Below are 17391 nucleotides of genomic sequence, written 5' to 3'. Positions count from 1 at the left end.
CAGTGGCTTCTTCCTTGCTGAGTGGCCTTTCAGGTTATGTCGATATAGGACTCGTTTTACTGTGGATATAGATACTTTTGTACCTGTTTCCTCCAGCATCTTCACAAGGTCCTTTGCTGTTGTTCCGGGATTGATTTGCACTTTTCACACCAAAGTACGTTCATCTCTAGGAGATAGAACGCGTCTCCTTCCTGAGTGGTATGACGGTTGATTGGTCCCATGGTGTTTATACTTGCGTACTATTGTTTGTACAGATGAACATGGTACCTTCAGGCGTTTGGAAATTGCTCCCAAGGATGAACCAGACTTGTGGACGTCTACAATTATTTTTCTCAGGTCTTGGCTGATTTCTTTTTATTTTCCCATGATGTCAAGTAAAGAGGCACTGAGATTGAAGGTAGGCCTTGAAATACATCAACAGGTACACCTCCAATTGACTCAAAATGTCAATTAGCCTATCAGAAGCTTCTAAAGCCATGACATAATTTTCTGGAATTTTCCAAGTTGTTTAAAGGCACAGTCAACTTAGTGTATGTAACCTTCTGACCTACTGGAATTGTGATATGGTGAGTTATAAGTGAAATAATCTGTCTGTAAACAATTGTTGGAAAAAATACTTTTGTCATTGTTGAGATTTCAAGCTCACTCAGGAAAATAAAAATATATATATAAATAGATAAAAGAGAATTAAATGGGGAACGAGTGATTTCTTTAAGTTTCTTAGATATGTTACGTTATGTGCGCATGCGCAGCTTTACCAGCGACTTAAATTACAGCACCTGGTAATCATTTCACCGTAGACAATCATCAGGAGCACACAGCCCGTTGGTATGTAACTGCGAACTACTCAGTCTAGCATTCATGTTTAAGTCACTTATATGTTTGTGCACTGAACGTTTACCTCACTGTGTCGGTCTTAGTTGGCCGTGAGTAACTTGTAGCTCGCCGGGTGCGGTAGCTCAGCAACCCAGATGCTATATAGCATTAGGCTATTATTATCAGCCATTTGCATTGTGCTGATTGTTCGGAGCACTCTGCTGGTTTCTGGTGGCGGTGGTGGTGATAGCGGTGGTTTGGTTCGGTTCGGTGATCCATGGTGGAGTGCCGCATTATGTTGCGTTTGTGTGTAAATCCTTTGGACGAGGCATGTGGTGGCATGGGTTCTGTGTCCTGTGACAGCGTCCATAGCAACCTGTGACGGCAGAGTCACTGTGCGCATGCTCCTCTGGCGCTGGGCGATGTGGTCGGTGCTGTTTTTAAGCCAGATTCGCCACATCTTTGATGGTGTTGCAGGCTTATTTGATTTATTATTATTATATTACTTGAATAATATATTAAATAATATATCTGAATAATATATTGTCATTACTTGTTTGTTGTATTTCAGGTTTATGACCTGTGGTCATTTGATAAAATAAAATTAAGGACAAAACACGAGTCATGACATTGTGTGCTTCCTGGTGAGCCTTTTCGGAGGGCTAAATAACGAAAATCCGAACAGTCATGCACAAAGTAGATGTCCTAACCAACTTGCCCAAACTATAGTTTGTTAACAAGAAATTTGTGGAGTGGTTGAAAAACGAGTTTTAATGACTCAAACCTAAGTGTATGTAAACTTCCAACTTCAACTGTAACTAAAGAAAGTCTTTTTTTTATGTATAACTATCATATAAGGTCTGTTTAATGCACAGTTGGATATTAGTATTTGATATTTGTAATCAGTGCACTAAATCTGCACTAAATATTTTTGTATTTGGCCAGGTTTTGTCTTATTAGTAGTCCGATAAGCGGTCACTTGGCACAGAGTCTGCTGAGATTTCAGTAAGTATGTGCTGCCATGACCAGCACTTGGGCTGAGGTTTTTGTATTGGTGTATATCACTGTGGCTGCCCCATACACAGTGACACACACCATTACAAAAACCCACGTCAAATGCTCCCACAGTAAAGGTAATGTATTTATATGATTTTCTTTCTTCATTTGCAGTCAAAATGTGACGTTTGTCAACATCTATATGTGACAAATAATTCTACTTTAAAATGTCAATGTTACTTTTTTAAGTCCAGCCAATTCAATGTTTTTCCAAATATGATAAACAATCTAGTTTAAAGTTATGAACATAATATTTAAAAAAAATGCGATGTGAGAATGTTTAAGTGCAGACAGAATTCAATGGTTGTTCCAAATATGACATAAAAAGGAAAAGCATGAGACCAGCTTGTTTAAGATTATGGATTGTTTAATCTTAAGATGAAACAGTTGTATTCAACATAGTCATTATATTCATATAAGGCGTATTCAGAACATTCCAGTATGATCCGTCACTTAATATAGAGTTGAGAGGTAACCACTTGTACTGAGGTTTTTGTACTGGTGTATATCATTGTGGCCCCCAGTGTACACAGTGATACATGCCAGTACAAAAACTCATGCAACATAGCGACTCCTTCAATAAAACCATTTATTTCATCTCCAACATTGACACCATAGTTTTCCCCCAATAAACTTTCATTAACAATCAACTATAAAAATCTATCATAATAGAAATGGAAATCATGTTTATGCATAAACTGGTTTTCCACTTCATACTAACTTCATGTCCAATTCTCATCGATAAATGTTTCTCCTTAATTAACAGATGATAAATATGTTGGTAAAACAGAAGAATTAAAACAACCTATGAATATATCAAGCATGGTGAACCAAACCTATGAGAAACACACACTAAGCTCTTCAACTAGTTTCTGCCCTAACACACACTCTAAGCCCAGAATCAGCATCAATGGGGAAGAGTTTTTGTCATGGGCTGTATCACTGTGGCCGTTATTCTGCACTGTGATACATCCCTGTACAAAAACCCCTCTCCTGTCTAGACTGGGAATTTACACTGTAGTGAGGGCAGTTGTGTGAAACATCAGACATCGATGCCTTTTCTCTCAATATCAAAAGGAAGCATCTGTTGTGTTCTGTACAACATTGTTTCCCAACAATTCATTGTGAACAATATGGTTTCAACGTCTTTATGGAGGAAACATAAAAGCGTCTCATCAATCACTGATATAGCCCATCAACTAACCTCAGATGGATCACTTGACATTGCTATAGCTGTATATCAGTAGTTGGCGATATAGAATGTTTCTAAATGATGTTACAGTAGAAGGAATACTCTTTGGACTAAGGCAGTGTTTGATATGACTATAATAGGAGACTTGGTATTTGATACCTCCTGTAAATAAAGCTATATGTCTGGACAACGTGATAACCATGATTGTTGCATCTTTAATGTCAGGACTGACCACCTTTAAAGGATGCTACACTGTATATTTATATGGACAGGCATGTCAGAAAAACAAACATGATTGTCATACAACATGTTGGCTAAAAACAGCACAGTAGGAATCAATATGAAATCAGAAACATAGGACACAATAGTAGAATAGCAACCAATACTGGAATGGAGAAAATGAAGATGAGAATTTGACAATTCAAATTCATAGCAGTGAAATGATCTCCCATATGGGTCCAGAGTGTAGTCAGTGTGCAGACAGTACAATCCTGTCAACCCTCATGTCCATGGAGAGGTTTTTGTATTGATGTTTATCACCGTGGCCACTCCCATACACAGTGACTCATGACATTACAAAAACCTATGTCGCATACAGCCACAGAATCCTCTCAGTAAAACTCACTGAAACTTCCAATGTCTCCATGCAGACCATGTCTTTTCCAATTCTGTGTCATTTACAACCACCATTGAAGCTCAATTCAAGCAAATGTTTTGATCACATGATTTACAGCGTACAGAAAATAGTTGTTCCTCAGTGTATCTCTGTACCATGGACATTTGTTTGCGTGTATAAATGTACCAGCACGTATAGGTTAGCAGCCTATAGACAATCAGAATGTATATGTCTGTGTTCCTTAGGTGTCAGCACTCTCACACTCTGTGCTTGGTAGAGGTGGTAGGTTTTTGTCATGGACTGTATCATTGTGACCCGCTGTATGGCACAGTGGTTTAACCCTGTACAAAAACCTTCCCACCGCTCTGTGCAGGGCCAAAGCTGGAATAAACATGTGCACCTTTTCACAACAACCATAACATGATCTATTGATTTTAATCTGATGAGCAGAATGTCAAATTATGTTTTACTACTTATTAATAACTATTTTCTTAGTTTGCACTTTCAGTTTATGCTCTGTCAGGCATTTTCAACATAACAAGGATTAAAGAACCTTGCTGAAACAGTGTTATAGACAGTGATTAGGTTCATTTTTAGTACTTATTTAAATTTAAAAATACTGCTTTTTTTAAAATTTAAAACAAATACATTCTGTTGTCGGAATCCAATAGTTGGCGAAGCTGTTTAAATGTTTTATCTTGTAATTGCATATGAGATGAAGTAGGTAGCCATTTCCACCACAGTGGTTTTTGTTAAGGCATGCAACACTGTGCCCCCGTAGTTATCACGATGACACACACCCATACAAAAACCTCTCCACACACCAGAGACCAATACATCTATCATGAACCTGTCATATTTCCCTGGAGTCATCACAAATCTCTCTGATTCAATAAATTATCTTATTTTTACCTTGGAAATGTGTCTTTAGCCAGTAGAGTTGATCTTGTCAGATTTTATAATCCAAATGTATATGAAGAAATGCCAATCCGTTCTCACCGTCCGTTGTGGATGAAGGACAGAGTGCACAGATGAGCATATATAATTATAAAACTTAAAGAGTGAGTTGTGCATCATCTCTTTAGATTGTAAAATAAATGTTCTTTGCACTACAGGAATATGAATTTGTAAGAATGTGGAGTGTTACATATTATAGTACAGTATTGTGACGTCATACTGTAGAACAGTGGTACTCTAAGAAGGGGCAGTGACCCCTAGGTGGGCCACAGAGGTATTGCGTGTGCATATGTGGCATAGTTTTGACTGGGTGGTTTTGGTGCAACTGCCCCAGCAATTTCAGTCATGGTGTCTCGAGCACAATAATAAACAGCAGAGTCCTCTGATCTGAGACTCTTGGCCTCTAAGAACTGAATGCTTGTGGAGACATCCTCAGTCAGAGTGAACTGGCCTTGCAGGGAGTCTGGGTAGTCTGGTGCATCTGTTGAACCAGAGTTAATTCTCCCAATCCACTCCAGAGCTTTGCCTGGTTTCTGCCTTATCCAGTTCATGCAGTAGTCTGTCATATCAAACCCAAAGATTTTACTGGACAATTTAACAGTTTCACCTGAGAAGGTGACGGATCCATCTCATCACAGCAAACTCCTGCAAACATTACGGCGGTCAATCAATAAATTTACATTTACATTTAAGTCATTTAGCAGACGCTCTTATCCAGAGCGACTTACAAATTGGTGCATTCACCTTATGATATCCAGTGGAACAACCACTTTACAATAGTGCATCTAAATCTTTTAAGGGGGGGGGGGGTTAGAAGGATTACTTTATCCTATCCCAGGTATTCCTTAAAGAGGTGGGGTTTCAGGTGTCTCCGGAAGGTGGTGATTGACTCCGCTGTCCTGGCGTCGTGAGGGAGCTTGTTCCACCATTGGGGTGCCAGAGCAGCGAACAGTTTGGACTGGGCTGAGCGGGAACCATGCTTCCTCAGAGGTAGGGGGGCCAGCAGGCCAGAGGTGGATGAATGCAGTGCCCTTGTTTGGGTGTAGGGCCTGATCAGAGCCTGAAGGTACGGAGGTGCCGTTCCCCTCACAGCTCCGTAGGCAAGCAGCATGGTCTTGTAGTCTTTCTTTTTTTTTCTTTTTTTTTCATGGTCTTTAAATTATTAATTCAACAAATTTAACTTTCCTGGTGAAAATGTACTGGCTTCATACTCACCCAATATTCATGCTAGTGTAAAAAATAACAAACCCAAAGGTATTCATAATCTGGTTTCTGAAATATCATATAACTAGTAACTATTGTATGAGTTGAATGATGAGTTGGCAACATGCTGCTTTATATATATATATATATATATATATATATATGAGTGGGAAGGGAAGTAAGTTTGCATAGCTCGCCCTCTGGAGGTTGGCCACAGCTGGCACTGGTCTGTTCAACTTATCCTGTAGGTTCACTTAAATTGTCTTACCATTTATTACACAATGCTGCATAGGATAGACTTTTTCCATCATATCCGTCATTTCATTCCATATTCAAAAAGAGTGATATTGAATAGCACTAGAGATCAAATCAAAGTTGCCATAACACCTGAAATGTCACACACTGATCTGTTTCACCTGTCGTTGTAATTGTCTCCACCCCCCTCCACTTGTTGCCTATCTTCCCCATTATCCCCTGTGTAGTTATACCTGTGTTTTCTGTTTGTCTGTGCCAGTTAGTCTTGTTTGTTCAAGCCTCCCCAAACTACCCTCGGCCAATGAGAAGGCCCAGTGTCACGACTACTGCCGAGGGTGGTTCCTCTCCTTGTTCGGGTGGCGCTCGGCGGTCGTCCTCACCGGCCTACTAGCTGCCATCGATCCCCTTTTCATTTTCTGTTAGTCATGTCTTTATTAGTTGCACCTGTGTTCTATTAGGTAATTAGTGGTGTTATTTAAGCCCGCCTCTCCACCTGTTCTGTGTGCGGGCTTTTTACGTGTTTTCACTGTGTTTGTGTAGTGGATCGTGTTATTGGACTTTGGGTTTTTGTTTCGCCCTTTTGTGTTTGGGCATATTTTCTATTTTTTGGTACTTATTAAATATATTGTACCAAACATTTTTCTGCCTCCTGCGCCTGACTCCACACCCACGACGTCCAAGCGTTACACCCAGCTTATGGTGCAGCACGTCTTCCGGATCCAACCCTTCGCTGCCTAGGCTGGAACAAACAAGATGAACTGGCACAGACAGACAGAAAACACAGGTATAAATACACAGGGGATAATTGGAAAGATGGGTGACACCTGGAGGGGGGGGGAGACAATCACAAAGACAGGTGAAACAGATCAGGGTGTGACATGAAAATCGTATATGCGACCAATAAACTTTAATTTGATCGCCAGCACTATTCAACATCATTTTCTCAAAATAATACTTACTGTATTATCTGTGGCAGAGATGAGGGCCAGTCTCTTATTACGGTAAAAAATACTTCCTTCATGGTGTGACTTCAGATTTCCACTAGATGATAGTGTTTAGCTGGTTTACAAGAGCTGCTGTCCTCAAGCTCCCTGTAGTTGTTAGCAGAAGAAGCCTCATGCGCTGAATACAAGTGTTGCTGTGAATAGCAGCTCTGATGCCTGGCAGCCTGTTAGTCTCCAGTAGCATTTACACACATAGAAAGTGACCTGTACTGAAGTCAGTGGTTCCCAACATTTTTTTTTTAACTTGGTACAGCTTGATGGGATATATAATTCTGTGGCACACCTAAAACTTCCCTATTGATTTATTTAGCGGTAATAACCTCTCATCTGATCCATACTGCAAATCACTTATTTTCTGTAACAAATGTTTTCTATCAATGAAATAGGGTTTGTTTGAAATATTTTTCAGTTTCTTACTCATGATGGTGAATTTGTGTACCCCTTTAAAATCCTTAATCGATTGACATGTGTGTCAATGTAATTAACATAACTGTCACGACTTCTGCCGAAGTCAATGCCCCTCCTTGTTTGGGTGGTGCTCGGCAATCGACGTCACCGGTCTTCTAGCCACCATTGATCAGTTTTTCATTTTCCATTGGTTTTGTCTGGTCTCCTTACACACCTGTTTCTTATCCCAGTAATTACATGTGTATTTAACCCTCTGTTTCACCTCATATCCTTGTCGGTGATTGTTATGTTATGTACGTGTTGTTTATTTATCGGTGTGCGACGGGTTATTGTTTACCCGGATTATTTACTACGTTGGTTTTGGAGTTAGTTTTTTAAATAAATACTCCATTTTTTACCACTTTGGTTTCTCCTGCGCCTGACTTCCCTGCCACCTACATACACGGATAATGACAATAACACAACAATCTAAACCTGTCAGTTTAAGATAAGAGGGAATAACTACACTGTTTGTATTCTGCCATATTCCCAGTCACCTTGCCATGGTTAAATGCAGTAGTTTGCGCTTTCAGTTTTGCGTGAATGTTACCATCTATCCACGGTTGTGGAATAATAGTGAAGACATCAAAACTATGAAATAACACATGGAATCATGTAGTAACCAAAAATGTATTAATCAAATCAAAATATATTTTAGATTCTTCAAAGTAGCCACCCTTTGCCTTGACAGCTTTGCACACTCTTGGCATTCAGTCAACCAGCTTCATGAGGAATGCTTTTCCAACAGTCTTAAAGGAGTTCCCACATATGCTGAGCACTTGTTGGCTGCATTTCCTTCACTCAGCGTTCATCCCTAACCATCTCAATTGGGTTGAGGTTGGGTGATTGTGGAGGCCAGGTCATCTGATGCAGCACTCCATCACTCTCCTCCTTGGTCAAATAGCCCTTACACATCCTGGAGGTGTGTTTTGGGTCATTGTCCTGTTGAAAAACAAATGATTGTCCCACTAAGCATAAACCAGATGGGATGGCGTATCACTACAGAATGCTGTGGTAGCCATGACCCTTGTGTGGTGTTTATGTTATTCATCCAATGTTCGCAGGTCTGATGGACCCACAACATTATTTGTTTTTTAAAACAATATAGCCACAACAATTACATAAAATACTTAATTCTTAATACTTAGATGTTGACTTATCAATTACCAGCAATACAGACAGCATACATGGTTAATATTTGCCATTTACCTATGCTAGATCACATTTAGCAATAAAAGAGCTATTCATTCTACATTTTGTTACATACAATGTTTTATGGAAATTATAAATTAGCCACATTGAATACAAATTAAAGCCGGTCTACACACCACGAGGGACGGAGTTTGTGTGTGTTGCAAATGCATTTCTTGTACTTGATGTGTGTGTACTGTGCCTTCCTGTCCTTCTTGGGTTCACACACATCACAGCGCTTCTTCTTGTTGCTACCGGCTGCAATCTAGAATGATGAAAACACTTAGTTCAGGAATTTTACTTTTACTAACATTGCACTCACTCACTCACTCACTCACATATATAGTTACAGCAGGCCAAGGTAGGAGAGTCAGACATACACACATGCAACATCACTTACACTTACTTCCGGTATTGGAGTTGTTGGTTCTGTGGGTCGGGCAGATGGGGAACCAGCATCCTCCTCCTGAATCCTCCTCATGGGGGTCCTTGGGATATGTTGCCTCCTCTGGATTTGAGGTTTTACCAATGCCTTGCCCAGCTCCTCGAGAAAGAGCTGTCTCTTCTGGAGCTTCCCTCTGTTCCAATCTGGGTTCAACACCATCATCCAGATGACAATTGCGTTGTACACCGAGATGTCCAAGATGTTGAATATTTCAAGTGGCCTGTGTAGGGTTCTTCTTTTGCAGCTGCAGCCAGTCACCAGCTTGTCTAAATTGTCCACCCCTCCTTTTGTGGCATTGTAATCCATTATGATTTCTAGTTTTTTGATGTTCCTGGCCACAGATTCTCCCGTCCCTATGCAGCGTACTCATAAGTACCACATTTTTGCATTTCTTTGGCACGTAGAACACTCGGGACGTGTCGGCCTTTAACCTCTTGCATCTAGACGTTCCGCTAGCGGAACCCCGTTCCGCCAGCGGAACCCATAGCTAACAGCCAATGGCATCACATGGTGCAAAATACAAAACCAACTAAAATACCACAATTCAATTTTCTCAAACAATCAACTATTTTACACCATTTTAAAGATAAGACTCTCGTTAATCTAACCACATTGTCCGATTTCAAAAAGGCTTTACAGCGAAGCAAAACATTAGATTATGTCAGGGGAGTACCCAGCCAAAAATAGTCACACAGCCATTTTCAAAGCAAGCATATATGTCACAAACCCAAACCACAGCTAAATGCAGCACTAACCTTTGATGATCTTCATCAGATGACACTCCTAGGACATTATGTTATACAATACATGCATGTTTTGTTCAATCAAGTTCATATTTATATCAAAAAACAGCTTTTGACATTAGCATGTGATGTTCAGAACTAGCATACCCACCAAAAACTTCCGGTGAATTTACTAAATTACTCATGATAAACGTTCAAAAAATACATAACAATTATTATAAGAATTATAGATACAAAACTCCTTTATGCAATCGCGGTGTCAGATTTTAAAATAGCTTTTCGGCGAAAGCACATTTTGCAATATTCTGAGTACATAGCTTGGCCAAACTCAGAATTACTATTAAAAAAATTGGATGACCTTTGATGTTCTTCGTCAGAATGCACTCCCAGGACTTCTACTTCAACAACAAATGTTGTTTAGGTTCCAAATAATCCATAGTTATATCCAAATAGCTCCGTTTTGTTCGTGTGTTCAGGTCACTATCCGAAGGGTGACGCACGAGCGCATTTCGTGACAAATAATTTCAAAATATTCCATTAACGTACTTAGAAGCATGTCAAACGCTGTTTAAAATCCATTTTTATGCTATTTTTCTCGTAAAATAGCGATAATATTCCAACCGGGCGATGTTGTATTCATTCAAAGCCTGAAAGAAAAATATGGAGAATTCTCATGAACGCGCATCTCCAGTGTCACTGTTCCCAGGTTGACCAGTAACAAATTCTCAAGCTGTTCTTCGCCCAGAAACAGCAGACACCCAATTACACTTTCTGGCGCCATCTGAGAGCCAATGGAAGCCTTAGAAAATGTCACGTTACAGCAGAGATGCTGTATTTTTGATGGAGATGCAACTGAAGGACAACAAATTGTCAGACAGGGCACTTCCTGTATGGAATCTTCTCAGGTTTTGGCCTACCATATGAGTTCTGTTATACTCAGACACCATTCAAACAGTTTTAGAAACATTAGAGTGTTTTCCATCTATATCTACTAATTATATGCATATTCTTGTTTCTGGGCAAGAGTAGTAACCAGCTTAAATCGGGTACGTTTTTTATCCGATCGTGCAAATACTGCCCCCTAGCCCCAACAGATTAAATATTTGTTACTTTGGTATACATTGAGTGAAATGGTACACAGTGAGGTAAAAAAAGTATTTGATCCCCTGCTGATTTTGTACGTTTGCCCACTGACAAAGAAATGATCAGTCCATCATTTTAATGGTAGGTTTATTTGAACAGTGTGAGACAGAATAACAAAAAAAAAATCCAGAAAAACACCTGTCAAAAATGTTAGAAATTGATTTGCATTTTATTGAGGGAAATAAGTATTTGACCCCTCTGCAAAACATGACTTGGTACTTGGTGGCAAAACCCTTGTTTCTTGTAGTTGGCCACCAGGTTTGCAAACATCTCAGGAGGGATTTTGTCCCACTCCTCTTTGCAGATCTTCTCCAAGTCATTAAGGTTTCGAGGCTGACGTTTAGCAACAGCTCCCTCCACAGATTTTCTATGGGATTAAGGTCTGGAGACTGGCTAGGCCACTCCAGGACCTTAATGTGCTTCTTCTTGAGCCACTCCTTTGTTGCCTTGGCCGTGTGTTTTGGGTCATTGTCATGCTGGAATACCCATCCACGACCCATCCACGACAGGAGGTTCTCACAGAATATTTGACGGTACATGGCCCCGTCCATTGTCCCTTTGAGGTGAAGTTGTCCTTTCCCCTTAGCAGAAAAACACTCCCAAAGCATAATGTTTCCACCTCCATGTCTAACGGTGGGGATGGTGTTCTTGGGGTCATAGGCAGCATTCCTCCTCCTCCAAACACGGCGAGTTGAGTTGATGGCAAAGAGCTCTATTTTGGTCTCATCTGACCACAACACTTTCACCCAGTTGTCCTCTGTATCATTCAGATGTTCATTGGCAAACTTCAGACGGGCATGTATATGTGCTTTCTTGAGCAGGGGGACCTTGCGGGCGCTGCAGGATTTCAGTCCTTCACGGCGTAGTGTGTTACCAATTGTTTTCTTGGTGACTATGGTCCCAGCTGCGTTGAGATCATTGACAAGATCCTCCCGTGTAGTTCTGGGCTGATTCCTCACCATTCTCATGATCATTGCAACTCCACGAGGTGAGATCTTGCATGGAGCCCCAGGCCGAGGGAGATTGCAGTTATTTTGTTTTTCTTCCATTTGAGAATAATCGCATCACCTGTTGTCACCTTCTCACCAAGCTGCTTGGCGATGGTCTTGTAGCCCATTCCAGCCTTGAGTAGGTCTACAATCTTATCCCTGACATCCTTGGAGAGCTCTTTGGTCTTGGCTATGGTGGAGAGTTTGGAATCGGATTGATTGATTACTTCTGTGGAAAGGTGTCTTTTATACAGGTAACAAGCTGAGATTAGGAGCACTCACTTTAAGAGTGTGCTCCTAATCTCAGCTCGTTACCTGTATAAAAGACACCTGGGAGCCAGAAATCTTTCTGATTGAGAGGGGATCAAATACTTATTTCCCTCAATTAAATGCAAATCAATTTATAAAACTTTTTACATGTGTTTTACTGGATTTTTTTGTTGTTATTCTGTCTCTCACTGTTCAAATAAACCTACCATTAAAATTATAGACTGATCATTTCTTTGTCAGTGGGCAAACATACAAAATCAGCAGGGGATCAAATACTTTTTTCCCTCACTGTACATTGAGAGAGAGAGTAATATTACACAATTAAATAATAGATCATCACTCACACACGTCTTCATAGTTTATTATCATAGTTTGAAAAAAAAGTCATTTTACCTTTATTTAACTAGGCAAGTCAGTTACGAACAAATTCTTATTTTCAATGATGGTCTAGGAACACTGCCTTGTTCAGTGGCAGAACAACAGATTTGTACCTTGTCAGCTAGGGGATTCGAACTTGCAACCTTTTGGTTACTAGCCCAACGCTCTAACCACTAGGATACCCTGCCGCCCCAACATAGTTTGCCATGGTTTCTAATCATACTTTCTAATCATAGCTTCTAGTCTGAGAGGTTTGATATAATAAGAGGGTCAAATAGACCCTAAGAGGGCAGAAGCTATTGTTTACAAACAGTATGAATAAAAACAATGGTTACTGTTCAATGGATCAATAACCTTAATTTTTTTTAAACATACATGTCAGTGAAAACAATTAAGACATATCTTTCTTAAATAATATATATCTATATACAAACATCACATTGAATATTCAACTCACCTTCAAAAAACTCCATGAGGAAGGAAGGATTCCCAGATTATCTTGTAGCTGTTCTGTCTTCATGTTGTTCTGGGCTGATGGTTGTTGGAGAGGGGAGGGGCAGTTGAGAGAGCTGGGGTCTTTTATGGCCCTGCCTCTGGGAGCCTGTTCACTTGTGACATGATGAGAGAGTCAAAGAGGCCCTACCTGTAAGATATTTTGTGCTACAAACATACTTCTATTTGAAGAGGTTTTTGACCATTCAGGGATCTAATACCAAACAGTCATGAAATCATAAAAAAAAGGTATGCCTACACTAAAGAATGTGAATTTGGTAATAAAAATACTTTTTGACAAGTTATACGCATGAAAATAAAGATGCCTAAAATATTTCACATTTTGGAGAGATTTGTGGACACTGTAGGGGCCTCCTAGGCCTTGTTAAGGACAAAATGTCTATAAATATAGATTGGTATGAAATATCTGCTCTATTTTTGGGGGACTTGTTGACAAGATGTTGGGGAATCACTCAAGGGGGAATATTCACCGACTGAGGGTCTCAGTGTACAGCTCAATAGGCATTTTGTTACATTTCAGTCTTCTGTGATGTATTTAAAGTGGTATATTGGGTTGGAAACTCAAAATGTAATACATTTAAACTGTATCTGACATGTTACTGGTGTCTTTAAGTCCATTACCATGTGTGTAATGTGACCACTAAGAAACACCTGATTTAGCCCACTGCATTAATTATTAAGGGGGGTAAAAATGGATCTGTTTAAGCCATAAGTAAAGGGCCCAACTTAAAGAGTACAATTACCCTTTCAAAAAGAGGATGGCTTGATTGACTGCGACAGCCACCCCCACGAGAGCAGCTCTCCTGGGGTGTAAAGGGTAATAAACCTTTTTGTTGATCCCCACCCCAGGGAAAAAAGACCTGCTCTTTGGGTGTCCTTAAGTACATATAGCCCCCTACTGCTGAATTGATTAGAAAAAAAACATTGGTTCAAACACACGCACACACGCACACACACACACATCCCCTCACTTGGTGGGCTAAGACAGAGGTCATGACATCCTCGGAAAAAAACTACTGTTTTGTGGTTTCCTTATGTACATATAGCCCCCTACTGCTGAATTGATTAGAAAAAAACATTGGTTCAAACAAACATGCAGACACACACACACACACACACACACACACACACACACGTGCCAATCTTTCCCAGAATCCTTTCTCTTGTGTTGCGAAACCGAGACAGACAGAGAGAGAGAGAAAGACAGAGATTCCATTCATTAAAGGTAAGATACAATTTTAAAACACTTTATTTAATTATAAATCTTTAGTACAGACCTTTTAAACATGTTATAATTATTTAAACAATTTTACTATGCAATATTTAACCATGCCAGAATGTTTGTATACACAAAAATTAAAAAATATATGTTATACTATATATATTATTACCACACAGTACTACCCTTTAATACCCATTAAATGTTTATATTTATAATTGTCAGTTGTAGGAAAGACTGTATTCATATAAAATAAGGCATTTTGATTATTTTCAAGATTCTCTCTGTGTGTAAACCCAGATCGTAACCTGACACCGGGACACCCAGAGCCATAGAGAGACAGATATTTCAGCCCCTTGAAGGTAAATGAGATGCTAGGGAAAAAAACAACTGTTGTTTGAATTTCCTTATGTACATATGCCCCCCTACTGCTGAATTGACTAGAAAAAAACATTGTTTCAAACAGACATGCAGAGACACAAACGCACACCCACACAAACACACCCACACGAACACGCACGCACACACACACACACACACACACACACACACACACACACCAACCTTTTGAGGTACATAGACAGAGATTGCATTATATTTCTTTCAATGTAAATTGCATTTTTAAATCTTTAGTACCGAAATGCATAACTGTTACACGATTTTATTGAGCTATTCCTTTCTTACAGAAAAGGACCGGGGGGAGGCTCTATGGTCAACCAACACTTCCATCAGTCTCTAAATCCCCATCTTCAAGATGTGGCTGTTCAGACATTGTCTCTTCCCCGCACAATATCCCGCTCCATCCAGGTTCCGTATGTTTTCTTTCCCTGGATAGATCAACCTTCTTACCTTTAGGCCACGGTTGTGTCTTAAGGATAGAAGCACCCATCGGCGTAACTGTTCACGATGTTGGAAAAGATTTTCCACTTGTTTCAACATGTCAAAGAATTTATGATAATCTCCCCACCTAAAGCTAAAGACAGGCACAAAATAGTTGACCTCCGTGCAGGCTTTTGAAAATACATACGAACTAACTGATTTGGTTGCATTTGAACTATCGAATTCGGCACAACCTAAAATTGTCACTTTGGAGTCTGGACTATACGCCACTGAAGAGATTCTTATGGCTTTCAAATCATCTCGCCCGCAGACTTCCTCTTCCAATGCGTACCCAGGCAGGGTTGTCCCACTCAGGGCCGGTTCGATCTGGCATAGTGCAAGGTGTATCTTAAGCCATTCTCTCATCCGCAACGCAAGAGAAAAACGCCCTGATTTTGGTTGAAAAGGGTGCTGAGGCAGCTGTTTGTGAAAATCATCACAGTTGAATCGTCCGGTTGGAAAATGTAACCCATATGACCGTCACTCATAACCAGCACTCCATTAAAACAATCAGGGGCATCACAAAGAATGGCTTCGATGGTTTTGTCACTGTGTTCTTGACACGAAGGACACAATACACCCACAATTGGTCTAGGAGCCATGTTTAATTCCTTTCTTCTTTAGTGTTCTGGGGTTTATCTCTCGAGGTCGCTCGTAGTGTTCAGAGCTCTTACTTATACTCCGGCTGACCTACCCCGGACATTACTGTTTCATATACAACAGGGGCCATACTCGTTCAAAAACACATTCACAGTCCAACAAGGTCACTACACATCAATCATCATGACAGCTTTAATGTAAACACATGCTTTACCCTAAACAGATGCATCAAATGTTCAAACACATTCCACAGTTCAACGAAGTCGCTACCCATCAATCACCTTGACAGCTTTAATGTAAACACAGGCTTTAACATAAACAGATGCAATCTCCGGTTACATAAACACTCACTCGATACCGTGAGAACTTCCAGACAGGGATGTACATATATGGGCATGAACCACGTGACACAGAAAATACCTCAATTACTTTTGTCAAGTGCCGTCTACTGTATTCTCTCTTCCCTAAATACCCCTCTCCCCCTCCATCTCTCTACGTCAATGCAAACCCTCCCTCTGACCCTTTCGGTACTTAAACAGGGTCTGTCTTTAGAGGCACTCTGAGTCCTGGAGAGTAGAGAAGAGCAGCTCCCACCAGTTCAGCTTCAACACAAACCATGTTCCCTGCATCATTACTGCTGCTGCTGGCAGCTGCCTCCTGTGAGTTTCTCTGGATTTGGGGGATAAACATGCCAATTAACAATGGCTTTAGTCTTGTTAAAACTTGTGTATAATGCTATTTGGAATGACTAACATTAATGTTTTAATGTTGTGGTTTTATTTTCTCAGGTGTTCAGTGTGAAGAACTCACTCAGCCAGCCTCTATGACCGTCCAGCCAGGTCAACCACTGACCATCTCCTGTAAGGTCTCATATTCTGTAGGTAGCTATTGGACATCTTGGATCCGACAGCCTGCAGGGAAAGGACTGGAGTGGATTGGAATGAAATATACTGGAGGAACACACCACAAAGACTCCCTGAAAAATAAGTTCAGCCTCACAGTAGACTCCTCCAGCAATACTGTGACTTTAACAGGGCAGAACCTGCAGGCTGAAGACACAGCTGTGTATTTTTGTGCTCGCCTCCACAGTGATACAAACCACCAACAGACCTATACTAAAACTCACTCACCCCTTAAACAGTAGGAGTTCTATGTATCTACCAGGAGTGGGCGATATTAACCTTAATAAAATAAAAGCCAACTCCCCTCATGGAATGATGAATTTAGTATATATAGTTTGGTATGATATTGAATGATGAGCGTAGACAAATATATGTATGCACAAAATAGTCTAAAGCTCCAAGCTGTTATTTCTACATAATATAACATGTAAAAACAAGTTCCAAACTCTGAAAGAGTACATGTTAGTCATTTAGCAGATGCTCTAATCCAGAGCGATATACAGGAGCAATTAGGGTTAAGTGCCTTGCTCAAGGGCATATCGACAGATTTTTCACCCAGTCGGCTCAAGGATT

The 17391-nt window shown here is 40.2% G+C and overlaps 1 protein-coding gene and 1 long non-coding RNA gene across 3 annotated transcripts in view; one reads left to right on the top strand and one right to left on the bottom strand.

Moving 5' to 3' along the window:
• LOC115171600 (uncharacterized) overlaps positions 1–17391 on the bottom strand; it is a 332786-nt gene that overhangs the window by 41293 nt on the left and 274102 nt on the right. Inside the window, exon 1 of one of the 2 annotated variants that reach the window (XM_029728583.1) lies at positions 4593–4780. The exons of the other annotated variant lie outside the window; for it this stretch is intronic. The gene's annotated coding sequence lies outside the window, so the exon portion shown is untranslated. Of the gene's footprint in view, positions 1–4592; positions 4781–17391 lie in introns of those variants that run through there. 2 annotated transcript variants of the gene reach the window in all.
• LOC115171613 (uncharacterized) lies at positions 14691–16539 on the top strand. Its single transcript, XR_003871224.1, has 3 exons — positions 14691–14799; positions 15124–15244; positions 16456–16539. It is a non-coding gene; the product is annotated as an uncharacterized LOC115171613 (long non-coding RNA).

Source organism: Salmo trutta, chromosome 32, assembly GCF_901001165.1.
Source record: "Salmo trutta chromosome 32, fSalTru1.1, whole genome shotgun sequence".
In the NCBI taxonomy this organism is placed as follows: Eukaryota; Metazoa; Chordata; class Actinopteri; order Salmoniformes; family Salmonidae; genus Salmo; species Salmo trutta.
The sequence above is the reverse complement of the archived record's forward strand: the minus strand, read 5'-3'. Positions and strand labels throughout refer to the sequence as shown.